We start from the raw sequence: 26,824 nt of genomic DNA on the forward strand, positions 1-26,824 counted from the left end.
CCAATCATTCTTTCTTGATAATTAGCTGAGTCAGCTTGGCAAAAATCAACAGTTGCTAACAGGTGTTAATCATTTGAGTCCTAACTAAAAGGAACATGCTCTACAGCTGGGGCTCTACACTTAGCCAAACAAGCTACTAAAATAGAGAAATTTAAAATGATAGACTCAATTTCTCTACAGGTGGAGTCTGTCCTTCTCATCAATCTATCTTTTCATGGTTAATATTATTTCTTTTTCCTTGAGACAAGGCGGGGCAAGGAAGTTTGCACATAGCTGGGCGGGTTGGGGATTTGTCAGGATTCTGTTTTCACCATATAATGAACAAGTAGAAGTCATAGCATGATCAATGGGACATTTGGTTGTTGTGGGCTTTCCGGCAGTGGTGGGATTCAAATAATTTAACAACTGGTTCCAGTGGTGGGATTCAAATAATTGAATAACTTATTGTCGATGGCTTTCATGGCCAGATTCAACTGGTTGGGGTGGGTTTTCCGGGCTGGGTGGCCGTGGTCTGGTGGATCTTGTTCCTAACGTTTCGCCTGCACCTGTGGCTGGCATCTTCAGAGGTGTATCACCTGGGTCTCCCAGAAGATGCCAGCCACAGATGCAGGCGAAACGTTAGGAACAAGATCCACCAGGCCACAGCCACACAGCCCAGAAAACCCACCACAACCAATTTAACAACTGGTTGTTTACAAGCACCATTTTAACAACCGGTTCTATCAAAGTGGCGTGAAACTGCTGAATCCCACCACTGCGTTCCAGGCTGTGTGGCCGTAGTCTGGTAGATCTTGTTCCAAACGTTTCACCTGCATCTGTGGGTAGAATCTTCAGAAGTGTATCACAGAGAGGTGCGTTACACACTGTGTCCGGTGAGAAGGGAATGTTTAGTGGGGTATATATTGTCCATGTCCCAGGGTAGAGAACCAATCAGTAAGTGTTTGGGTGGAACTTGCCATGCACTCTTCCTCCAGCTGTCCGGGCCCTGCGGGATCTTGGTGAATTCCGCAGGGCCTGTAAGACTGAGTTGTTCCACTGGGCCTTTGGAGTGCCCAGCCGCTGATCGAGGTACCCCTTCTATTCTATTCCTCCGGTTTTGGAGTCCCCCTGTCATCTAGGGGACCCACTTTTTGTTCTGTTCCCCCCTCCTTGGAAGGGTTTAATTGGGGTTATTGCTGACGCCATTTTTATTGAATTTACCGGTGTGTTTTAAATTTTTAAATTTAAATTCTAATTTAATGGGGTTTTGTTTGTATATATTATATGTGGAATCTGTGTTGTGCACCGCCCAGAGCCCTCCGGGGGTTGGGCGGTATAAAAATCCCATAAATAAATAAATAAAAATAAATAAAAAGGTGTGGTTGACTGCATTGTATTGCAGTTGGGGTTTTCAGTCCATTTACATTTGTATTCGCATTTACATTCCTTGGAATGCTTTCCTACAGCCCGGAAAGCCCACAACCACCGGTTGAGTCCGGCTGTGAAAGCCTTCGACAATACAATGGGACATTTATTTGCTTATGTATTTATACCCTACTTTTTTCCCCCCAATAGGAACCTATTACCATACTGCTATATAATATAATACTTCTGCTTCCCCTCTTTTTATCTTTTCAATAACAACAGTAGTGTGAGGTAGGATAGGCTGAGTAGAGATTAGGATGGCCAACTCCGAGTTGGGAAATTCATGGAGGTTTGGAGGTGGAGCCTGGGAAGGTGGACTTTTGAGGAGGGCAAGAAGCACAGTGGGCTACAAAAGCTATACAGTCTACCTTGCAAAGGAGCTATGTCCTCCCGTGGAATTGACCTCTGTGGTCTGGAGATCAGTTTTAACTCTGGGAAACCTCTGAGTCCAACCTGCAGGTTGGCAGCCTTGAGCCAGAGTGAATGGGCCCAAGGCTACCCAGCAAGTTTCCATTGAAGAGCAAGGGTTGAAACCTGGGTCTCCCAGCTCCGAGTCTAATACTCTGACTCAGAGGTGTGCAACTCTGGCGCTTCAGATGTTCATGGACTACAATTCCCATCAGCCTCTGCTGGCATGGCCAATTGGTCATGCCAGCAGGGGCTGATGGGAGTTGTAGTCCATGAACATCTGAAGTGCCAGAGTTGGACACCCCTGCCCTGCTCTAACCACTACACCACACTGGTTCTTTGACGACATCTCTCCCATATGATAATACCAGGACTCTCCTTTTTCTGGGGAGCTGACAGTGAATTTTTTAATTGATACAGCTTCCTTTATCTTACCTGCTTGACTCACCTTTGAGAATGGAAGTGATGAATGATATATAGCTTTTTAAAAGTGCAAAACATTTGAAAAATACAGTCACTTTTAATAGGACCAAGTTTGAAAAAAAAGTAGTAAGTGGCATGATCCTTTACCATCCAAAATCAGTATTTTATGGGTCTATACTGGCTGGGCATGAAATTCCTGTTTTGCTCTAAGCAGACAATATGGTCCTATTTTCTAGACCCATAAGCTTGGCTCTGTAAGCTATTAAATGCATTTATTGATTATTGTTCTCTGGAGGGGCTATTTGTAAACTGAGGTAAATCTAAAGTAATGATCTATTTTTTTGAAAAAAACTGTTTTAGACAGAAGAGTTGGACTTTTAAAGAGGAAAACAGAGCAGGCAACTCATTTTAAATATCTAGGGGTTATGTTTAGCAATAATTTCACTTGATAAGTCCATGTTCACTCGGCTACAGAAACTGTTAGAACTGATACAAATGCTCTTTTTTTCCTTTTTTTTTTAAAAAAGGTCAGTATGTACCTGCAGCTATCGAGGCTTTTAATTCCAAAATAATTCTTTAGATCTTGTTTGGAGCAGGTAGTTTCAGAGTCCCTGGACAATATACTTCTACAGTAGAGTTTGCACTGTTCTTATTGCAGTCCAGAGCTTGGATTGTTATCTTTAACCTGTGACTGAAGTTTCTCTTTTCAGGGCCTGATGCTCAGTTGGGCTTTTTGCATCTTGTGAATAGGGGCATATCTATGGAAAACCATGCCCCAGGCAAGCACTGAAGACCCCTCTCTACCCCCACCCTCAGCCTAGCATGGTCCAGCATTAAATCATTTGCACTGACTCCCAAGTCCATGTAGACATTGGAAGAGGAACCCACACTTCAGCGCTGGACCTGGCCAAACCAAGTCCAGCATTCAACCGGGCTCTGCTTCCAAAGACCACGTGGACCAGATGCAGAGCCCACAGATTAAACCTGGATGTGGCCAGCTGTCTGCTGTGAGATCTACCTTTGAAGTCCATTTGAATTCAACTCTATTGGGCTGGGTCCAGCTTTATACTGCTGGTTCCACTTCTGAAGTTCACCTGATTTTGGAGGTGGAGCTTTGGGGGAAGAGCCAAAAGTTTAAAGTTGGACCTGGCCAGGCTGAACCCAGCATTGAACTACAGAACCCACAGTTTAGAGTGGGAGGAGACTGAACATCCAACGGCGCCCCCCTTCAAGTGGTTCCCACGTGTCCTGGATGACCACCCTAGATACGCCTCTGCTTTTTTGTTTAATTGAATGCCTTGTTAGCTGGAGAAGTAAGAGGATGATTCACTAAAATACTGTTCTCTGATTGTGTATCTGGTACATTACAGAGTGTTTATTATATTTCCTTGTTTTGTGATTAATGGCCTGCTCATCTAGATATCACCTGCCTGGCAAGTTCTGGCCAGTGCTTTTATTAACAGCTTTTGATCCAGAAGTAGCCCAATTAGTTGCAAAATATCGGACAAAAGTAATCTCCCTAAAATGTTGTTAAACTATGTACTATTTTGTTGATTTTATGAAAAAAAGATTGAATAGGCCCATTGTTCTATCTTATTTTCCAATGCCTTGTAGACTTTCTCAGATATATGAATTTACTGATTTGGCATTTTGTGTCTTTTTTGTCATGTTATATTGTTTTGTCTGTTTGATCTGTTGTGGAAGGCTGGTTTTGTGCTCAAGACCTTCAGTCATGCAAGCTTAATAATAAAAGGAAAGGAGAAAAGGCAGTGACAAGAACCACTGACATGACCAAATGGCAGGAGTATGAAACAGGGACAGTTTGCTCAGATGTTGCAGCCCCATGAAAATTGAAAGTGGATCTTAGTCAAAAATAAGGAGTTCAATAAGCAGAATGATCTGGATATGTCACTATCTACTTGCTGTCTACTCTTCCTCCTCCCTTTGCCCCACAGCTGCTGCCCCAGAAACAAACTTCCAGTGATCATAACAGGTCGCCAGGGAACAGAAGACGCCAGCAGCTCATGGATCCATCTTGGAAAGTGCAGAATCTGGCATCCATCCTGATCTGGACTTCTCTGTACAAAAGTAGGTACAATGTGCTCAAATGCCAAGATTCTGGAAATATCTATGTGGACCTTTGAGGGCAGGTTCTCCCCTGAAGTGATGGGAAAATGACTAAGAGCTTGTGATGTAAGATGTTGGATCATCCCAACCTCAGCTCCAAGGCCCAAGAAAAACTGCCACCAGAAATACTGCTACCGTGTTTCCCCGAAAATAAGACGGTGTCTTATATTAATTTTTGTTCCCAAAGATGCGCTATGTCTTATTTTCAGGGGATGTCTTATTTTTCTGTGTTCTGTTCGTCAGGCATGCTTCCAAACAAAAACTTTGCTACGTCTTACCTTCGGGGGATGCCTTATATTTCGCACTTCAGCAAAACCTCTACTACGTCTTATTGTCAGGGGATGTCTTATATTCAGGGAAACAGGGTAGTATGCTGGGGCAGGGGGTAGGGTCTGCCACCAAGGCTATTTTCAGGCACTGTTGGATAAAACATCCCCAGTGTACAACAGCAACCTTTTGCAACTGGGTTTTCCCATGTGAAACAGAAAAATCAAGTTGTGAACAATTGCTATCACAGCTTGGAAGCAGAGTTGTCAACTCTGGGTTGGGAAATACCTGGATATTTTGGGGTGGAGCCTGAGGACGTAGGGATGTCGGCCTCTGGGTGGCATATGGGGATTCCCCAGAATAACATCTTATCTCCAGATTTCAGAGATTAGTTCACTTGGAGAAAATGGATGCCTTGGAGGGTGAGCTGAGGCATTGTACCCAGTGGTGGGATCCAAAAATTTTAGTAACAGGTTCCCTCGCCAGCCCCCCCTTAGCAAAAGGGGCAGAGGCGTACCTAGGCAAACCTGAGCCCTGGGCAAAACCTGAGTTGGATGCTCCCCCATGGGCAGCCACCCCACCACGACCGCACAATTTTTTTTTGCACCAGGTCATTTCTAAATCATCATCACATTATAGAAAATGCCCCAGCTCACAAATCTGAACACAGCAATGGTGAAACACACAGGTTCTTTGATAGAGACTGGTGAGATAAAAGGTATGAAAGGCTGAGAATCAATTAATTGCAGTACCTGAAAGGGATTAACCCAGTTCAGGGAGTTACATTATTAGTCGCAATTGCTATAAGGAACCTTCACGTTCAAAGGCAGTATGCCTCTCGGGGAGGCGAGGGCGTGGAGATGGAAAAGCAGACCCAATTAGTAACCCCCTCTCGGCACACATAAATAATTAGTAACCCACTCTCGGGAACTGGTGAGAACCTGCTGGATCCCACCTCTGATTGTACCCCACTGAGCTCCCTGTCCTCCCCAGGCTGAATCCCCAAATTTTCAGGAGGGTTCCCAACCCTATCCCCCCATTTCCTGCCAGTGGTCTGGGGGGACCAGCAGCCCAATGGGGAAGGCAGTGTTTGGGGAGGAGACCGACCTCACCAGACTATCATCATCATCATCATCATCATCATCATCATCATCATCATCATCATCATCATCATTAATTATATTTATAAACCACCCTCCCCGAAGGGCTCAGGGTGGCGAACAAACAAATAGATAGAGCACAAATAAAATCAAATTTTAAATAGTTATTAAATATGGCTCTATATGTTAAAATCAACCCCCATTAAAATGCAGCATCTATCAAAATTGCCGATGGTGTCCTACTCGTAGTCCCCTAAGAAAAGAGGGGGGAGGAAAGAAGAGGAAGGGGGGGAGCTGACAGGGGTCCTAGATTTTAGAAGAGGAGGGGGGGGGGGCATCGTGTAGCCAGAGCTCCCCCCAAAGGCAACTACCCGGTGGAACAGCTCTGTCTTACTGCAGAAGCCCCCTCTTACCCGAGGGGAATTTATTAAGATCCACTTGGAGGGCCTGCTTAGCTGGAGGTAGAAGCGTTCCACCAGGCAGGGGTCAGAGCTGCTTCAAGACTCTGGCCGGGTGGAAGGCTCCAGCAGCATCCATTGCTGGCGCAGAGGGGCGATTGCAGGACATATGGGGGCAAGGCGGTCCCGATGAGTACGAGGGTCCCCAGGCCCGCGCCAAGGCCTTAAAGGTCAAAACCAACACCTTGAAAGCGATTGAATTCAATGCGGTGAACCAGTGCAGGCGGCTGCTTTGGGTTGAGACCATGGTCTCTGGCGGCACCTCCTGTGAGCAAAGCGTGCCGCCGCATTCCTGGAACCAATTTTAATTTCCGAATCAGGCACTGAGGAAGGCCTGCGTGAAGCGAGTTGCTAATAATCCAGGTCTGGAGAGGGACCGTTAGCGTGGATCCGCGCGGTGGCCAGGTCCAGTTGAGAGGAAGGGGGCCAGCCGCCAGGCTTTGAAAAACAGATGGAAAAAGGCAACCCGGGTTACATGGAGCCACCTGGAGTCTCCATTAGAAAGAGACAAATCCAGGTGAGACCCCAGAGCTCACGAATGGAGGAGGCCGGTCCCAATGTAGCCCCCCTCCCATACTCGGGCAGCTGGAAATCCCCACCCCTCCTTCCCGCCCCAGCCAAGAGGATCTCCGTCTTTGGCGGGTTCAGTTTTAACCTGCTCTGCTTCAAGCCAACCAGCAACCACCTCCAAACAATGCTGGAGAGCCGCCCAGGGGTGATGACCCGTTCCCCTCTTCATCAACAGAATGAGCTGGAGTGTCATCAGCTGTTACTGATGACAGGATCAAGCCCAAAGCTCCGTACCAACTGAGCAAGGGGTGGCATATAGATGTGTTAAATAATGGCGGAGACAACAGTGCCCCTGAGGGCACACCACAATGGAAGTTGGAGCACCTCCGGGAAGCTTGGTCCCCACACTACACCTTGCTGACCCTGGTCGAGGCTTGAAGCGAGGCAATCCACTGAAGGACAGTGCCCCGCACCCGGAAGTGGCGCTGGGGCGGGGAAGTGGAGTCAAAAGGTGCGTGAAATTCCGAGCCACATCAAATGCTTCTTGGTAAGATCTAACAACACCAGCAGCGCCCGATCCTTACCGGTCCAAGAGTTGCATCACGGGTATCTGTGACGGTGACAAGAACAATCTCCGTCCCATGCCCAGCACGGAAGCCGGACTGGAAGGGATCGAAGGTCGATGTGTCCTCCAGGAAGCCCTGAAGCTGCTCCAACACCACTTTCTCAATTACCTTCCCCAGAAACGAAATATTCGAAACGGGGCGGTAATTGGCCAGATCTCCAGGATCTAACGATGGTCTTTTTAAGAGTGGGCGGACCACTGCCTCCTTCAACCCACCCGGAAAAACTCCTTGCTCAAGGGAGCTATTGATGATATTCAACAGGTGGGGTCGTAGCTCCGCCCGGCATGCTTTAATAAGCATGCCATAGAGTCCATGCTCCAAAACAGCCATTATTTCCTGGGGAACTGGTTTTGGTCATCTGGAGATCAATTGTAATAGAAGATCTCCAGGTGCCATTTGGAATTTGCCAGCCCTGTTTGAGAATCTATTCTCTAGAGCAGTGATGGCGAACCTTTTAGAGACCGCATGCCAGGGGCGGAGCGAGGGGAAACTGTACCCAGGGCACACGTGTGACCTGCGCCCCTGCCACACCCCTGTCCGCCCCCGCCCTGCCCTGGAATGCCCCTGGAACACCCCAAAACAACCCTGCCACACCCCTGGAATGCCCTCACCATACCCCTGCAGGGGCGCGCGCCCAGTGCATCAGGCACCCCTTGCCCCCTTGGTGCTATGCCACTGCCGAGTGCCCAAACTGGGGCAACGACATGCGTGCCCACAAAGAGGGCTTTGAATGCCACCACGTGCCTTAGGGTCTCCACCACTGCTCTAGAACACAGGTGTCAAACTCATGCCCTCCAGGTGTTCATGGACTACGATTTCCATCAGCCCATGCCAGCAGGGCTAATTGGCCATGCTAGCAGGGGTTGCTGGGAATTGTATACGAACATCTGGAGGGTCTAAGTTTGACACCTATGCTCTAGGGCAGGGGTCTGCAACCTGCGGCTCTCCAGATGTTCATGAACTGCAGTTCCCATCAGCCAATTGGCCATGCTGGCAGGGGCTGATGGGAATTGTAGTTCATGAACATCTGGAGAGCCGCAGGTTGCAGACCCAGGGTGTTTGGGAACAGAATTCATTTAGACAGGCAGCAGCATACCCACCTAAGCAGTGAGCTCTGACCATCTCTGGATGTTTCCAGATGTCTTCCAGATGCTTTCCAGGGTCTGGACTCTGGGATCATCCTGGAAAACCTAGGTAGAACAATAGTAGGGCCAAGGCAAAGCAGAGCTTAACAATCCCTCTGTTCATATGTCTATTAACTCCTTTCTTGTTTCCCTGGAAGGTTTGCTGAGTCAGAATTCAGGTTATGACCCCGATGTACCTATTTTTGGCCCTGTGCGACGAGGTCAGTCTGTATACATTCCCTGCCAGTTCACGTACAATGCCTTGGCGAAGTCCGACTCTGAGGAGCTCTACGGCTATTGGTATCAGAAAAGGGAACGCCGTCTTCCCTTGATTTCCAATGAACGTGACGTTCTTGTAGCCACCAACGATAACAGGAAGACAATTGAAGCATCCCTCGCAGAACGCTTCCAGTATACAGGCGATCCAACGTTAGGCAATTGCTCCTTCCGCATCTGGAATGTCCTGGCACGGGATGAGGGGGAGTATTACTTTGAAACCATGGGCTGTCAAACAAGATATAAATACATCAGTGATGACCAAGTCCGTGTGATACTTCAGGTTCTCGGGGCAGGTAAGACTTTCCTCCTTTTTATTACAAAGATATTTGGTTCTTTTTTCTTTTCTTTTTTGCTGCCGAAAGGGTCGAAGAAGAGAGAAGGTGCAATTTGGACTTCTGTGGGGCGGGAATGCCAAATGATCTGGCTGCTGTGACAGCAGGGGCGTAGCTAGGGAAAATGTAGCCCGGGACGAAATCTGAGTTTTGTGCCCCCCCCATGGGCAGCTGCCCTCCACCATTACTACCCAGAGCAGCCGAGGGGAGGAAGAGGGTTGCCCAGGCCACCCCCTGCCCTCCCAAGCAGCGGATCGCCCCCCCCCCCCAGATCAAGACCTGGCTGGGGCTGCCCTCGGCTGCTCTGGGTGTGTTTTTGGCGTTCTCAGTGGGCAGCAGGGCCTTCTGCAGGGATTTTTCTCCTGTAAAAGAGCTGGAGACTTTCTTGCAGGCTCTTTTACAGGGGTACAATCCCTGCAGAAGGCCCTGCCGGCCACGAAGCGCACCAAACACCCCCAGAGCAGCCGAGGGGAGGAAGAGAGTTGCCCAGGCCGCCCACCTGCCCTCCCAAGCAGCGGATCGCTGCCGCCCCCGCCCGCCCAGTGCCTGCTGCTTACCTGACTTGTTGTTTGTCTTCAGGCTCCGGCAGGCAGGCGCTCTGGGACTTCTGGTGGCTCACGGAAGTGGAAAGGGCTCCCTCTACGGCAGCCTTTCCGTTGCTCCTCTTCAAGCCACCAGGTCACATGTGGTGCCTGTTCAAGCTGTGGGCCCTCCCCCTCGAACTCCCCGCCCCTCAGGCAGCCCCAGCATGCCCACAAGAAGGCCTGCTTGGGCTGCATGTCTGCCCCAGCAGCCCAGCCACAACCGGCAGCTGGCAGCCGCTGCTGCCGCCCCCCACGTGACCTGGCAGGAGCCCGCCCGGGGCGGACCGCCCCGAATGTCCCCATTGGCGCTATGCCAGTGTGTTACAGTGCTTCTGTCTCTCTGGAGTCAAAGGAGTTATGGGTGTTGCCACAAAAGGGCAGGAAAAATGTACCGGAGCATGAGTGATGAATGGATAGAAACAGCATCTGCACATACCTGTTCCTGCTGCTATTGCGCGCCCCCCCCATTAGCTTCTTTTTTGGCCATTGTATCTGGACACCCTAAACAAATGGTAAACCCTATAGTAAAGGAGTATCCACTGATTGCATACTAAGCACCAACAGGGTGCAGTGGTTAAGAGTAGGTAGACTCTAATAGGGAGAACCGGGTTGATTCCCCGCTCCTCCACCTGAGCAGTGGACTCGTATCTGGTGAACTGGATTTGTTTCCCTGCTTCTCTACATAAAGCGTGCTGTACTTTCTCAGTCCCACCTACTTGTTCTGGGGAGAGCAAGGGAAAGGAGTTTGTAAGCCGCTTTGAGACTCTTTACAGGAGGCTGTACAATCCAAACTCACCGAAGTTGGGATGTTGTGTGGTTTTTTCGCTGTTTTGTATTTTCGTTGTGTGGACACAAGGCACAATGTGTGTGTGCTACCGCGCTGCCTGGTAACTTTTATTAACCCCACAATACCCAGCTCTCGGCAGCGCAGGGGAACCCAAACAAGACCCGACAGGCGAGTACAATAAGAAAGAAGGTTTTATTGAGATGCTGACCTAAGCGTCAGCACCTCCGTTCCACACAACGACTCCGCCGCCTAGCAGCTTTACAACATCTTACATACCCTTCTCCCGTCGGGAGTCCGGGAGAATACAAGACAGCCCACCACCATTCATTAGCAAAATACAAAGCTGCCAATCATGCATTTGCAATACATGGGAACCAATCAGAGTTCGATGGGCATCTCCTTCTTGGATTGTGCGCCAAGGTAGGGCGAGGCGATGACGTGTGCACTGGCGGGAAAACACAAAGGGTCCCTCAGGTGTTCGGGGAGCTTGATGACGATGGCCCCCTTATCTGCCTGCTGACGGGATCAGGCAGGGCGAGGCGTTTCTTCCGGGATCTCCTTTTGTTTGCATCCCTTGAGGACCTTTACACGTGAAAGGGACAGGCCCAAATGGAGCCGGGAGGAATCCCTGCCTTGAGAGGCCACAAGGAGGGTTCCACATGCATATACACCAAATACAAGAAAATACAAAAGACATCCTATAAAATCCTGTACTTCCTATCTAATACAGTTGGCTTCTACCTATCTAACACAGAAAATAAACATAGTCTAATCTTTAATCAGAACAAAGTCCAGAAGGGAAATAAATTCACTTCTGGCTCCGCTATCATTTGCACAATGACAATAAAATTATTCTATTCTTTTTCCAGGCTGCATGGCCGTGATCTAGCGGCATTTTCTCCTGACGATTCGCCTGCATCTGTGGCCGGCATCTTCAGAGGATCCTCTGAAACATCAGGAGAAAATGCTACTAGAACACGTCCATACAGCCCGAAGACCACACAACCCCGCAGTGATTCCGGCCATGAAAGCCTTCCCCCAAGTTATTTTTCTGTTTTTTTAACAGAAACAGCACAGCAATATTTGGAAAAGCCTGGAGTTGATTTATGTTTAAAATTACGCATTCATATTATGTTTTAAAATTGTAATTATATTTTAAGTTACTGAGATTTTAAGTGGACTGATGGATAGACATTTGATTGAACTGCTTTGTAGGATCATAGGGTTGGAAGAGACCACAAGGGCCATCAAGCCCAACCCCCTGCCATGCAAGAATACACAATCAAAGCACTTCTGACAGCTGGCCATCCATCCTCTGTTTGAAAACCTCCAAAGAAGGAGACTCCATCACACTCTGAGGGAGTGTCTTCCATTGTCAAACAGCCCTTCCTGTCAAGAAGTTTAGGTGGAATCTCCTTTCCTGCATCTTGAATCCATTACTCTTTCTCCTAGTCTCTGGAGCAGCGGAAAACAAGTTTGCTGCCTCTTCAACATGACATCCCTTCAGACATTGAAACATGGCTATCATGTCACCCCTTAACCTTCTCTTCTCGAGACAAAAACATACCCAGCTCCCTAAGTCTCTCCTCACAGGGATTTGATTCCAGTAATACAAAACAATGCCATGTGATGGATAAAGAATCTGTACAAAAGTAGCCACAGCAGAGTTTTTCGCATCCCTCCGCTTCCGTTGGCTCTCTTTTGCTGTCCCTGCCAAGCTGGGCTGGAATGCTACAGCACACCTCAGCTGAAAAGGGGGAGGAAGGCCATGTGGAATTTAGTGTCGCCATTTTGAAGGCAGAACTTAGCTCCTTCTGTTCCTAGCAGCACTTTACAGTGGAGGGTTAAGCCAAGTGCTCTCTCTGGAGTGACCATGCACATTCTCATTTAAACTGCATTAAGTTTTATTTTTAATCAAGCTTAAAGAGGAAAGAAACATTCGTAAGAGCCAAACAAGTCATGGTCTAGATCTGGGCTTTCTGTTTCCCAGAGAGGGGAAATTCCTACGCGGAAGCAGCCTGTGACCTTTGTGTACAGTCGGAATTTTGGCTTACTAGTAAGGTTTCCAGCAAGTGACTGGTTAGCACCCAGTGGGAGACTGGCAGGTCCCGTTTGAGTGATGGCATGACATCACAAATGGGTGGAGATTCTAGGGCCCCTCCGGCCACTGGTGAGGTAGGGTTGCGAAGTTGGGAAACTACCAGAGATTTGGGGGTGGAGCCTGGAGAGGACAGGCCAGGGGTACAAAGCCATTCAGTCCACCATTCAAAACATCAATTTTCTCCAAGGGAACTGGTTCCTGTAGTCTGGAGATCAGCTCTAATTTCAAGGGATCCCTGGGCCCCACATGGATTCTAGCATCTTTACATGCAGGACTTATCCAGAAGTGAAGTCATCGTATCCACACGATTCTCTAGGATTCATGGGAAACTCTATGCTTTTACTATAGAGTTTTCTGTGAATCCTAGAGTGGCACACTGATGTAATGAGGTCATTTCCAGGTTTCACCCAGAAGTGACATCAAGCCATCACTATGATGGTAATCCTTAGGGCACCTCTTTCCCTGTTGGTCTACTGAATGACTGTGGGAACTGCTTCCCTGAGGTTTCCCCCTATAGCCCTCACAGGAAGTTTGGTGTATTTTTGTTTCGCAAGAGTCTCTCACAACCAGTCATGGAAATGTTAATCTTTTTGTGTGTAAACAGGATGTTGAGGTCACATTTTAATGAGCTGACCTATTGATAGCTATTGGCCAGTTTGAGTAGCCATTGCTTATATGTTTATAAGCATGGAGACCTGGGCCCTTTCTGCACGGGCCAAAAACAGTGCCCTAGGAAAACGCCATCCCTAGGGAGCTGTTCGCATGGGGGGCGCTGCTACAACGCAGCAGTGCCGCCCTTGCTCCCCTCCAGTGGCGCGAACGGCAGCAGCTGGAAGGCGCCATCCCCCCGCCCTTTCCCGAACGCCTTACCTCGCTCCCCTCCAGCAGCGCGAACGGCAGCGGCTGGAAGGCACCATCCCCCTGCCCTTCCCGAACGCCTTACTCCAAAGCTGTCGCGCAGGGCAGGGGGTGTGTCCCCTGGCCTGGGCGACACACCGGAAGGTTGGAGGGAAGGTAAGGCATTTAGGCGACGGCGCAGCACTGCGCCATCTTCCCCGCCCCTACTGGGACCGTTCATGTGAACGGTCCCAGGGGGGTGCGTCAGTGTCATATACGCCAACGCACCCCCCAAGCGTGGCCATGTAGAAACGGTCCTGGAGTTATAAAGTTAACTTGCTTTCTTGGTTCTCACAGAGACAATTAGAGTCAGGAATAGCCATGTGCTGAGACAACTTTAAAGATGTAACAGTATAGTATAGTATTTCTTGTTTTATCTCCACGTTACCCTACTCTTGTAGCTAGTAAACTTTTATACTATGCAACTCGCTTGTATCTGGGTCTCTGTTGGTATCTGCTAAACTCTGCTAATAATGTTTATCCACCAACAATTTTCAGATGAGAAAACAAAATAACTTTCAAAACTGTCTTGAGCCCTTTTTGTGGTATCTGAAGGCAGTTTCTGTCAGAACATTTGAAGTACTTCCCGTTTCCCTTGGGCTTGTAATGCAAAGGCTAGAGATGTATCCACCAGGATGCTATCTCCCTGCGCCATAGGGAAGGCCCTCTCCCCATTCCCACTCATCCCACCCTCACTGAGGTCAAGACTGTGGCTTAACATGGCGCCACACCTGCCAACTTTCTCAAAAAACATTTGGTGGGTTCTGTGAAGGCTGTTGGCCAGGTTGGCATCATGTTGGGGACCATTGTGGGCAAAATGGAGCTTGTTGATTTCTGTACTCCTATGTCACGTGACTCTTTTTTGTCTTTCTCTAGAAGATTCGCCAAGCCAAAATGGGGCGCTTGCACTGAAGGTTCCAAAGTCTGTCTTTGTGCAACGCGGCCTCTGCGTTCATGTTCCTTGCCAAGTCATTAGCTATCATTCCAAGAGGACTGACTCTGAGAAACGGTACGGCTATTGGTTTCGGAAAAGGGAAAAATCTGATCCCTTGGCAAAAACTTTCTCGCATCAAAACATTATTGTGGCCACCAATGACAACAGGTGGAAGACTGAATCAAATCATTTCCAGTTAACAGGTGATTTGGATGCAGGCAATTGCTCCTTCAGCATCCTTAATGCCCAGCCACAGGACGCAGGGGACTACTACTTTCAAACCGCGGACAACGCAGACGGCCATATTTTTAACACCACCCAAGCTTCTACCATGGTTCATGTCTTCGTCACAGGCAAGCATTTCCTCCTATTGTTTATTTCTCTGTTATTTGGTTGTCTTCTAAGCTTGTAGGTATAGGAAAGTTCAGCTGCAATCACAGGTGTGACATTTTGAGTCTTAAAAGGCCAGGTTGGTGCAGTGGCGTATCTATGGGGGGAAAGGGGGTCATAGTGCCTGGGTTACATGAGGGCACATTTTGCCCCCACCCCACCCCTTCCCCCTCCCTTGCCAAATCCCTGGGCAAACTCTGTGCCCGCCACCAAACTCTCATTGCCACCCCTTGCTGCCACTTGCACCATGGTGCACCACTGGTGGCTGCTTTGCCCCTAACAACTCACCACTTGCCCCACCCAGCCTGCTGCTTTGCCTGCCTGCTTGCCCACCACATGGCTATTGCTTTTGCCCACCCTCTCAACAACTCACCACTTGCTTGGTCCAGCCAGACACTCAGCATTCTGGGTGCAGGAGAGAATTGCATGCAGGGGCAGTGGGGAGGGAGGGAGGCAGCTGAGCAGGCAGGCATGCAGGCACTGTCCAACCTCTGACAGCCAATAGTTGGCCTGGGGCCACCTCTCTGGCACCGCTGTTGTCTCTCCAGCCCAGCAGGGGCCAGGAAGAAGTGGCTGGAGGCAGAATCTGGAAGAAGCCACATGCCTGCTTGTGTGGGTGCTCAGTGGGGCAGCTTGGGCTGGCTGGTACACAGCCCAGCAGGGCTTTGGCTCATGGGAGAATGAACTGGCCCATAGGGGGAATAGATAAGAGGGCATCTTTCCCTCTGCCCCCTTCCGGGGGTGCAATTTGGGGGGTGCACAATTTTGGGGTTGACACCATTTTAATACTTCTCCTGGGCACCATTTTTTTGCTGATATACCACTGTGTTAGTGGTCACCAATAGTCTCTGTAACCATTCCCTACCTCTAGGCAGAAGTTCCCTAGGATTGGACAGAACTTTGCCAACTGCAAGAGCTCCCCCTGCTGGGCAGCCACCCAATCTGTGTGGCACCAATACTATGTTTACGTCACTGCACAGCTTACAAAAAACGTTGGTGGTCACAGAATTGTGGATGCCCCATTCAAAAACCTGAACGTGTTTAGACAAATAACATCTTGGGCTGCTCAAAGTGTCTGTTGTGGGGAGAGGAAGGGAAAAGAGTTTGCAAGCCACCTTGAGACTCCAAATAGTATAGGGGATACACATAATGTAACAGGGCTGAACAGTAAAACTGGCAAACCATGCAATAAATGAAGTAGCATATAAAAGGAACAAAGCAATGAAAAATGGAATACATTTCACGGATGTTAAGCAGCCTTATTCTCTGTGATAAAAATGCCCCGCTGAACAGTTTTGTTTTATACATTCTGCACAATTATAAAAGCATGAGAGCTTTTACCAGCCTTTTATCCCAACTGGGCATGTTCTCAATCAACCTTCTGTGTTTTCATTTAGTTTTTACACGGAGAGTTTTCTTTTCTTTTCCAGAGTTCACTGAGAAACCAGAAATTGTGAAATCATCGGCTCTGATTTCTGGGAAGAAAGCTGTTTTGACCTGCTTTGCGCTCGGGCCCTGCTCTGAGATTGAAGCCAATGTATCATGGGCAACTAATCTGACAGGATATAGATCATCCCAATGGAAAAATCAGTACAGCAACAGCAGCTGGATTTATGGGTCCAACTTCACCTTCACGCCCTCCCTAAATGATCAGGGCAAACCGCTCACCTGTCAGGTCTGGTACCCTCATATACAGGAACAAATTGAGAAAACCATCCTTCTTGATGTTACCGGTAAGTACCTTTCTTTGCTTTATATTCCCCTTTTGATAAATGTATCTACCTCATGGATGTACAATTCATGTACTGAAAAAGTGAGCTCTGATTCCAAAATCTTCATGCCGAAATGAATATTGTGAGCGTTCAGCATGGCATTGTGGTTAAGAGTGATGGACTCTAATCTGGAGAACTGGATTTGTTTCCCCACTCCTCCACATGGAGGTTGACTTTGGGCTAGTCACAGTTCTTTCAGAACTCTCTCAGCCCTACCTGTCACACAAGGTGCCTGTTGTGAGGAGGGGAAGGGAAGGAGTTCTTACAGTTGGGAAAAGCAGGGTATAAATCCAAATTCTTCTCTTCTTCTTCAAAGTACCATTGAACTCCAGTTTAATCTCCCTATCCATCTCAAAACAGAACTTAAGAACATCCAATGAAGTTGATGGGCAGGGGATTTAAAGCAGACAAAAGGATTAAAATGTAGAATTGGCTTCCAGAGAGTATAGTGATGGCCACAGGCTCAGATGGCTTTATAAAGGAAATTCATAGAGGATGGGTCTATCCATGGGTGCTACCCATGGAGGCTAAAGGGATCCTCCATGATTAGAGGCAGTTAACTTTCAAATCCCAGTGCCAGGAGGCAACAGCAAGTGAAGACCTCAGCCTTGTGCCCTGTTGTTGGACCTCCAGAGGAACTGGTAGCCACTGGGCGAGACAGAATGTTTCAGATTTATCTTGGGTTAACAATGGTCAATGCAACAAGCGTTTTGCAAACCAATTTCTTTTGCAAACTACTCAATTTTGCAAACCCCTACCAGCTTCCCACACAAAAATCCAAGATTCCCCAGCTCATGTCACTGGGATCTCGGCAGGACAATGTTTTTATCACAACCTGGTCAATAAAGGAATCAGTACTTTGAAAGCAGAATTCTTATTTATTGATGGCATGCATAGAAAAGCTGTTGACTTGTATTGCCAGAACTGAGAACATCAGAATAGGCAAAGCACTACATCTCCCAGCGTAGATACGTCAGGCCCACAACCCCGCCCCACACTTACCTCCCCACACACTCACTCGCACACAGATTCCTCAGAATGGTGAGACTTGGGTTGAAGAAACTCAGCTCCATCACCCCCCCCCCCCTTCTCTGCAGCTGTAGACTCAGATAAGGACAGACTGGTACAGAGGGAGATGAAAGGTAAACGTTCCCAGGTCTGTTTGAGCAGTAAGCATTCAGTAGAAAGAAATATGGCAAGACCCAGGCTAAGACATTGGAGGGTGATGGCACTTTTCTCATTTCAGCAACCCTTAATGAGGTTTCGGGGTCTTCACTGATGCTCCTCCTGATTGTCCTCAGCCTGACAAAGTGAGTATTTCTCCTTCTCTCAAGGATGACACTGTGAACATAAGAACATAAGAACAAGCAAGCCGGATCAGACCAGAGTCCATCTAGTCCAGCACTCTGCTACTCGCAGTGGCCCACCAAGCTGAAAAGAAGAACAGCACTGGGGCATGGGGGTGGGGGGGAGGGGAACGCACAAAAATCCCCAAGCATCATCATAAAAAATTCTCCAGATCTGCCCTAAAAAATTTTTAGCCAGTTCAGGCAGTTTCATTCTTTGGCTAACAGCTCTTTTCTCTTGAAATCTGCTTTGTAGGGTTTTATTTTGTTTCCTGTTTTTTTTCCTGGTCGTTTGGCTTTTGAAACGAGGAAGGCTTCATCAAAAGGGGAGTAGCAGGCAATGAGGATGATGAAAAGTGGATGGATCTACCGCACCCCCTTTGCCCATGGAAGACAAGAATATATCATATGCCTCTGCACTGCTAGATCTCATTGGCCAGTGAACTGAAAGCAGAGAGTTAGGGCTTTCCAAATGGGCATTTAGCATCTGGAATTTTGTACCTTCGGCTATCTTTTTATTTTAATTAAAGGTCTTCTGGAATGCAGGGTAAAACTGTGAAAGGGATCCAATGTCTGAATGGTAGTACAGTCAAAAAGGCTTGCAAAGGCAAAAACCAGTGTCGTTGCGTAGACTTCCTGAAGTGTAAAAAACCGGTTAACTTATACCAGCATACATTTCCATGCCAACTTAAAATTCCAGCTAGAAAAAAAGGGTGCAATTATTTCCTTACTAGCAGTAAAGCCCATTGTACCAACAAATACTCTAGAAAGCAGTTTGTGGGTTAATGGTGCCCATCAAGGGAACCAGCACCTCCTGCCTTTAGCCCCCGCCCCTCGGCCTCACAATTTACCATAGGTAATGATAACCTAGCCTAATTATCCAATAAAAAAGCTTACTTACAGATACCCCCCCACACAACTTTGCAAACAAGCTCTCCTTTCTCAGATTCCCCCTCTCCCCCCACACACAAAGACAGGCTCACCTAACTTTGCAAATGGGCAACCCTTTCTCAGACTTCCCTCCCCCCCCCACAGGCTCCCTTAACATTGCAAATGGGCTCTGCTTTCTCATATTTCCCCCTCTCTCCACCCACACACAGATAGGCTTCGCTAACTTTGCAAACAGGCTCTTCCAGTTCAGCTTGACAGAGTTTGCCCCACGCCCCGAAGTTCTTCAAAGTCCGCCACAAGGACCTAATCCTATTAAGGAGCAGCACACCATAATGGGAGGAGGGGAGCATTTTTCCCCTTTTCTTTTTTTAATGTTTTATTTTTTTATTTGAATAAAATGTTTTAAAATTACATCAAGGATTATTCCATATTATGTCCATTCACAAATACAACATTATAACTGTCTTTAAGGAAAAAGAAAAAAAGAAACACAAGAAGAAAACCCTCCTCGATTCAGGGAGGAGGAGAAAAAAAAGGAAGAAAAAAGAAGCCCAAACTACCTAGTCAATTTTTATATAACATTTTTATACTATTTGCTAATCCCACACATTACTAGTATTCCAATACAATGACTTCAATAGTTCCAATACAATAACTTCAATAACTCGGACCTGCATACCTACGGGACCGTCTCTCCTAGTATTGCCCCGTAAGGCCCCTCCGTTCTTCAGAGGTGGACCTGTTGGTGATCCCTGACCCCAAAGCGATCTGGCTGACCTCAACAAGAGCCTGGGCTTTTACAGCCCTGGCCCCTACTTGGTGGAACAGGCTCCCAGGTGAGATCAAAGCCCTGTGGGACATACAGAGTTTCCGCAGGGCCTGCAAAACGGACCTGTTCTGCCAGGCATTTGGCCAGCCGGGATAACATCGGTAATTCGCTACAGATAATATCTGGCCTCCTGTGGGCGCAGGGAAGAGAGAGAAGGGGAAATGAATGATTCTGACGCCATCAACAAAATAGGTTTTAACTTTGTGAGGGTGAAATGTTTCAGTAGGTTGACAGCTGGTTAATGTTTTAATGTATTTATTGATGTAAACCACCCTGAACCCCTAGGGGGAGGGCGGTATACAAATTGAGTGAATAAATAAATAAATAAATCTAGTATTTTTATTTTTCCCTTTACTCAACATTTGTTAAGTAATCTTCAAGTTGCACTAATTGAGCTCAAATTAGTTTCATAAAAGTTACAGTTTCTTTTGAAGGTCTTCTCTTAATTTCCAAGTTAGTTCATCTGCTTCCATTTTACTGAAGATCCAATTCTCCCAATCTTTCATTGAAGGGGCAAAGCACAAAGTCCAGGCCGTATAGAGCACAGTTCTTTAGTTTCAGCCATCTTCTTAATCCAGAGGAAAACCAGCAAGAAGTGATTCTTGTTCTTTCTGCATTTTCCGGCCATTGAAGTCTTTGCTTGTCATAGATTGGCCATGAGGCAATGATGTGGAACTGGGTGGAGATTTCTTCAAATATGACCCTTCAAAATGGAAAACACAAGTCAGCTCTGAGTTAAAAATGAACCCTCTCGTATCTTTTCTGTGGGGCTGTGCATGCTGGAGACGTGAGTATTTTTTAACAAGGCAAAAGGGTTCTTCAGGGTAAAACTAAATGATCCCAAAGTTAAATAGAACAAAGCCAACAGATTAACCAACAAAACAAACTGTAGTGGATCTGCGCACTTAAAAAACCATCCCCAATAAGCAATGGACTCTGGCATTAAGGGCAACAGAAAGGAGGCAATTTTGTCTTGCCCACAGGATACATACCTGGAGGCCTTCTCTCTGGGTTAGGTCTGTGCAGGTGCCGGTCACAGAGGTACACCTGTTAAATAAGGACTAGTCGGGCCTGAAGCCCAGGTATTTCACTAGGGACAGATCTGCTCAGAGCAAAATTCAGTTAAATAAGGACTAATCGGGCCTGTAGCCCAGGTATTTCACTGGGGACAGGTCTGCTCTGAGCAAAACGAGAATAGAGAAATCTGGGCTGGGGAGGCATGAAGCCTAGGTGATATTAAAATATGATTTCTGTATGAGATGCACGTGAATAGAGAAATCTGGACTAGGGACGCATGAAGCATAAGTGATATTAAAATATGATTCCTCTGACATTCACATAATTACAGCAATGTGGGCAGGGGAGGCATGAAGCCTAGGTTATATTACAATATTATTCCTCTCTGACATTCACATGAATAGAGAAATCTGGGCTGGGAAGGCATGTAGCCTAGGTGATATTAAAAAACGATTCCTGTATGAGATTCACGTGAATCGAGAAATCTGGGCTGGGGAGGCATGAACACTTGGGGATATTGAAATATGATTCCTCTGTGACATTCACATAATAAGAGAAATCTGGGCTGGGGAGGCATGAACCCTTGGTGATATTAAAATATGATTCCTCTCTGACATTCACATAATAAGAGAAATCTGTGCTGGGGAGGCATGAACCCTTGGTGATATTAAAACATGATTCCTCTCTGACATTCACATAATAAGAGTAATCTGGGCAGTGGAGACATGAAGCATAGGTGATATTAAAATATGATTCCTCTCTGACATTCACATAATAAGATACATCTGGGCTGGGGAGGCATGAAGCCTAGGTGATATTAAAATATGGTTCCTCTTTGACATTCACATAATAAGAGAAATCTGGGCTGGGGATGCATGAAGCATAGATGATATTAAAATATGATTCCTCTCTGACATTCACATGAAATGGGAAATCTGGGCTGGGAAGGCATGTAGCCTAGGTGATATTAAAATGTGATTCCTCTCTGACATTCACATGAAACGAGAAATCTGGGCTGGGGAGGCATGAAGCCTAGGTGATATTAAAATACGATTCCTGTATGAGATTCACGTGAAACGAGAAATCTGGGCTGGGGAGGCATGAAGACTAGGGGATATTAAAATATGATTCCTCTCTGACATTCACATAAGAAGAGAAATCTGGGCAGGAAAGGCATGAAGCCTAGGTGATATTAACACGATTCCTCTCTGACATTCACATAAGAAGAGAAATCTGGGCAGGGGAGGCATGAAGGCTAGGTGATATTAAAATATGATTCCTGTATTAGATTCATGAGAGTATAGAAATCTGGGATTGGAAGGCATGTAGCCTAGGTGATATTAAAATATGATTCCTCTAGGAGATTCACAGAAAAAGAGGAATCTGGGCTGGGTAAGCATGTAGGCTAGGTGATATTGAAATATGATTCCTCTTTTAATGTGAATGTCATAAAGGAATCATATTTTGGGGTGTTGTGTGGTTTCCATGCTGTATGGCCGTGTCCTAGCAGCATTCTCTCCTGACGTTTCGCCTGCATCTGTTGCTGGCATCTTCGGAGGATCTGATAGTAGGAAAGCAAGTGGAGTAGGTATATATACCTGTTAGGAGTATGCCAGGGTGGGTGGAAAGAACCCATTGTCTGTTAATTACCGAGCAAAGGGTGCAATTAACAAGCTAGATTTCTTATATACGTGATGAGTGGGATCCACCTCTTAGCAGCATGTAAGTAACAATGAAGATAGCAAGGTCCAATAGTTGTGGGCATCTGAATTAGAAGACATCAAAGAGAACCACACTGACCACATAGGAAAACTGATGAAGAAAGCATAACCTACAAAAAAACAAATCTACAGATCCATCTAAGAAAAGTTGAACAAAATGCTATGTTCAGCAAAGGATAGAAGAGGGATCCCTCTAACTACTGCAGGAGTCCACCGCAGCCACCATGTAGCATGCAGGAACAAGTCTACATAGAAGGGACCGTAAACGCACTTGAAGCCTTGACCCGAATCAAAGAACACGAAAGCCACTGCAGACTAATTCAGCCAGAAAAAACAGCAATAGCAGAACACATGATAAATCAACCTGGACGCAGAATATTATTTGAAAACACAGAAATTCTGGACCACTCTGACAACCACGTCAGACTACACAGAGAAGCCATTGAAATCCACAAGCACATGGACAATTTCAACAGAAAGGAAGAAACCATGAACATGAACAAAACTTGGCTACCAGTGTTGAAAAACACTAGCGACAAGACAGTGACTAATCAGTTCCACACAAACACAGGATGACTGTAGACAGTAATACAATCAAAGGGAACAAAGGCCAAGCTACTTCTATTCAGATGACCTCACCTATTGACCTTGCTATCTTCATTGTTACTCACATGCTAATGGGTGGCTCCCACTCAACACATGTAAATCTAGCTTGCCAATTTCACCTTTAGAGACAATGGTTCTTTCCCCCACCCTGGATACTCCCACAGGTATATATACTCCACTTGCTTTCCTACTATCAGATCCTCTGAAAATGCCAAACACAGATGTAGGCGAAAGGTTAGGAGAGAATGCTGCTAGAAGATTGGCCATATAGCCCGGAAACCACACAGCACCCCCAAAATATGAATACTATATGACATCAACATAAAAAAACAAATCTGGGCTGGTGAGGCATGAACCCTAGGTGATATTAAAATATGATTCCTCTGTGAGATTCATGTGAAAAGAGGAATCTGGACTGGGAAGGCATGAAGCCTAGGGGATATTAAAATATGATTCCTCTCTGACATTCACATAATAAGAGAAATCTGGGCTGGGGAGGCATGAAGCTTAGGTGATATTAAAATATGATTTCTGTATGAGATTCACATGAATAGAGAAATCTGGACTAGGGATGCATGAAGCATAAGTGATATTAAAATATGATTCCTCTGACATTATTACAGAAATGTGGGCAGGGGAGGCATGAAGCCTAGGTTATATTACAATATTATTCCTCTCTGACATTCACATGAATAGAGAAATCTGGGCTGGGAAGGCATGTAGCCTAGGTGATATTAAAAAACGATTCCTGTATGAGATTCACGTGAAACGAGAAATCTGGGCTGGGGAGGCATGAACCCTTGGTGATATTAAAAAACGATTCCTGTATGAGATTCACGTGAAACGAGAAATCTGGGCTGGGGAGGCATGAACCCTTGGTGATATTAAAATATGATTCCTCTCTGACATTCACATAATAAGAGAAATCTGGGCAGTGGAGGCATGAAGCCTAGGTGATATTAAAATATGATTCCTCTCTGACATTCACATAATAAGAGAAATCTGGGCTGGGGAGGCATGTAGCCTAGGTGATATTAAAACATGATTCCTCTCTGACATTCACATAATAAGAGAAATCTGGGCAGGGGAGGCATGTAGCCTAGGTGATATTAAAATATGATTCCTCTCTGACATTCACATAATAAGAGAAATCTGGGCAGGGGAGGCATGAAGCCTAGGTGATATTAAAACATGATTCCTCTCTGACATTCACATAATAAGAGAAATCTGGGCTGGGGAGGCATGAAGCCTGGGTGATATTAAAATATGATTCCTCTCTGACATTCACATAATAAGAGAAATCTGGGCTGGGGAGGCATGAAGCCTAGGTGATATTAAAATATGATTCCTGTATAGGATTCATGAGAGTATAGAAATCTGGGATGGGAAGGCATGTAGCCTAGGTGATATTAAAATATGATTCCTCTAGGAGATTCACGTGAATAGAGAATTGTGGGCTGGGAATAAGGGGAGATATTGGGGGGGGGGTATGCTCGCAGAGGAAAGAGTAGCACAAAGTCCAGGCCGTATAGAGCACAGTTCTTTAGTTTCAGCCATCTTCTTAATCCAGAGGAAAACCAGCAAGAAGTGATTCTTGTTCTTTCTGCATTTTCCGGCCATTGAAGTCTTTGCTTGTCATAGATTGGCCATGCAAAGAGGCAAATGATGTGGGAACTAGGGTGGAGATTTCTTCAAAATATGACCCTTCAAAATGGAAAAAACACAGAAGTCAAGCTCTAGGAGTTAAAATGCAAACCTCCTCTGCAGTATCTTTTCTGTGGGGCTGTGCATGCTGGAGACGTGAGTATTTTTTAACAAGGCAAAAGGGTTCTTCAGGGTAAAACGAAATGATCCCAAAGATAAATAGAACAAAGCCAACAGATTAACCAACAAAACAGACTGTAGTGGATCTGCGCACTTAAAAAACCATCCCCAATAAGCAATGGACTCTGGCATTAAGGGCAACAGAAAGGAGGCACTTTTGTCCTGTCCACAGGATACATACCTGGAGGCCTTCTCTCTGTGTTAGGTCTGTGCAGGTGCCAGCCACGGAGGCACTCCTTGTAAGGCCTTCTTTCAGTGCTACGTCTCTGCAGGTGCTGGCCACAGAGGTACACCTGTTAAATAAGGACTAGTCGGGCCTGAAGCCCAGGTATTTCACTAGGGTTAGTTCTGCTCAGAGCAAAATTTAGTTAAATAAGGACTAATCTGGCCTGTAGCCTAGGTATTTCACTGGGGACAGGTCTGCTCTGAGCAAAACGTGAATAGAGAAATCTGGGCTGGGGAGGCATGAAGCCTAGGTGATATTAAAATATGGTTCCTCTTTGACATTCACATAATAAGAGAAATCTGGGCTGGGGATGCATGAAGCATAGGTCATATTAAAATATGATTCCTCTCTGACATTAACATGAAATGAGAAATCTGGGCTGGGGAGTCATGTAGCCCAGGTGATATTAAAATATGATTCCTCTCTGACATTCACATGAAATGAGAAATCTGGGCTGGGGAGGCATGAAGCATAGGTCATATTAAAATATGATTCCTCTCTGACATTAACATGAAATGAGAAATCTGGGCTGGGGAGTCATGTAGCCCAGGTGATATTAAAATATGATTCCTGTATGAGATTCACGTGATTAGAGAAATCTGGGCTGGGGACGCATGAAGCCTAGGTGATATTAAAATATGATTCCTCTGACATTCACATAAATAGAGAAATGTGGGCAGGGGAGGCATGTAGCCTAGGTGATATTAAAATATGATTCCTCTAGGAGATTCACGTGAATGGAGAAATCTAGGCTGGGAAGGCATGTAGCCTATGTGATATTAAAATATGATTCCTCTTTGATATTCACAGAAAAAGAGGAATCTGGGCTGGGTAAGCATGTAGGCTAGGTGATATTGAAATATGATTCCTCTTTTAATGTGAATGTCATAAAGGAATCATATTTTGGGGAAATGATAATATGTAGTTTCCATGCTGTATGGCCGTGGTCTCTAAGCAGCATTATTCTCTCACAGCGTTTAGCCACCCTGCATCTGTTGCTGGCATCTTCGGAGGATCTGATAGTAGGAAAGCAAGTGGAGTATATATACCTGTTGGAGTATCCAGGGTGGGTGAAAGAACCATTGTCTGTTAATGAGCAAAGGGTGCAATTAACAAGCTAGATTTACATGTGTTGAGTGGGATCCACCCTTTAGCATGTAAGTAACAATGAAGATAGCAAGGTCAATAGTTGTGGGCATCTGAATAGAAGACATCAAAGGAACCACTGACCACATAGGAAAACTGATGAAGAAGCATAACCTACAAACAATCTACAGATCCACTAAGAAAATTGAACAAATGCTATGTTCAGCAAAGGATAAGAGGGATCCTCTAACTACTGCAGGAGTCCACCGCATACCATGTAGCTGTGGAGAAATCTACATAGGGACCGCCAAACGCAGCGCTGACCCGAATCAAAGAACACGAAAGCCACTGCAGACTAATTCAGCCAGAAAAAACAGCAATAGCAGAACACATGATAAATCAACCTGGACGTTGAGAATATTATTTGAGAAAACACAGAAATTCCTGGACCACTCTGACAACCACGTACGCCAGACTACACAGAGGAAGCCGAATTGAAATCCACAAGCACACTGGACAATTTCAATGAAAGAAGAAACCATGAACATAGACAAAACTTTCATACCAGTGTTTGAAAAACACTTTAGCTTTACAAGACAGTAACTAATCAGTTCCACACAAACACAGGATGACTGGTAGACAGTAATACAATCAAAGGGAACAAAAGGCCAAGCTTTACTTCTTATTCAGATGACTCCTCACTCTATTGACCTTGCTATCTTCATTGTTACCTTCACATGCTAATGGGTGGCTCC

The 26,824-nt window shown here is 46.2% G+C and overlaps 1 long non-coding RNA gene across 1 annotated transcript; it reads left to right on the forward strand.

The window, feature by feature from the left end:
- On the forward strand, window positions 1–26,340 carry LOC125434217. Its single transcript, XR_007244751.1, has 4 exons — window positions 1–180; window positions 6,561–6,565; window positions 6,939–6,943; window positions 26,307–26,340. It is a non-coding gene; the product is annotated as an uncharacterized LOC125434217 (long non-coding RNA).
- Window positions 26,341–26,824: the final 484 nt, after the last annotated feature.

The sequence above is a fragment of the Sphaerodactylus townsendi genome, linkage group LG06 (assembly GCF_021028975.2).
Source record: "Sphaerodactylus townsendi isolate TG3544 linkage group LG06, MPM_Stown_v2.3, whole genome shotgun sequence".
Taxonomy (NCBI): Eukaryota; Metazoa; Chordata; class Lepidosauria; order Squamata; family Sphaerodactylidae; genus Sphaerodactylus; species Sphaerodactylus townsendi.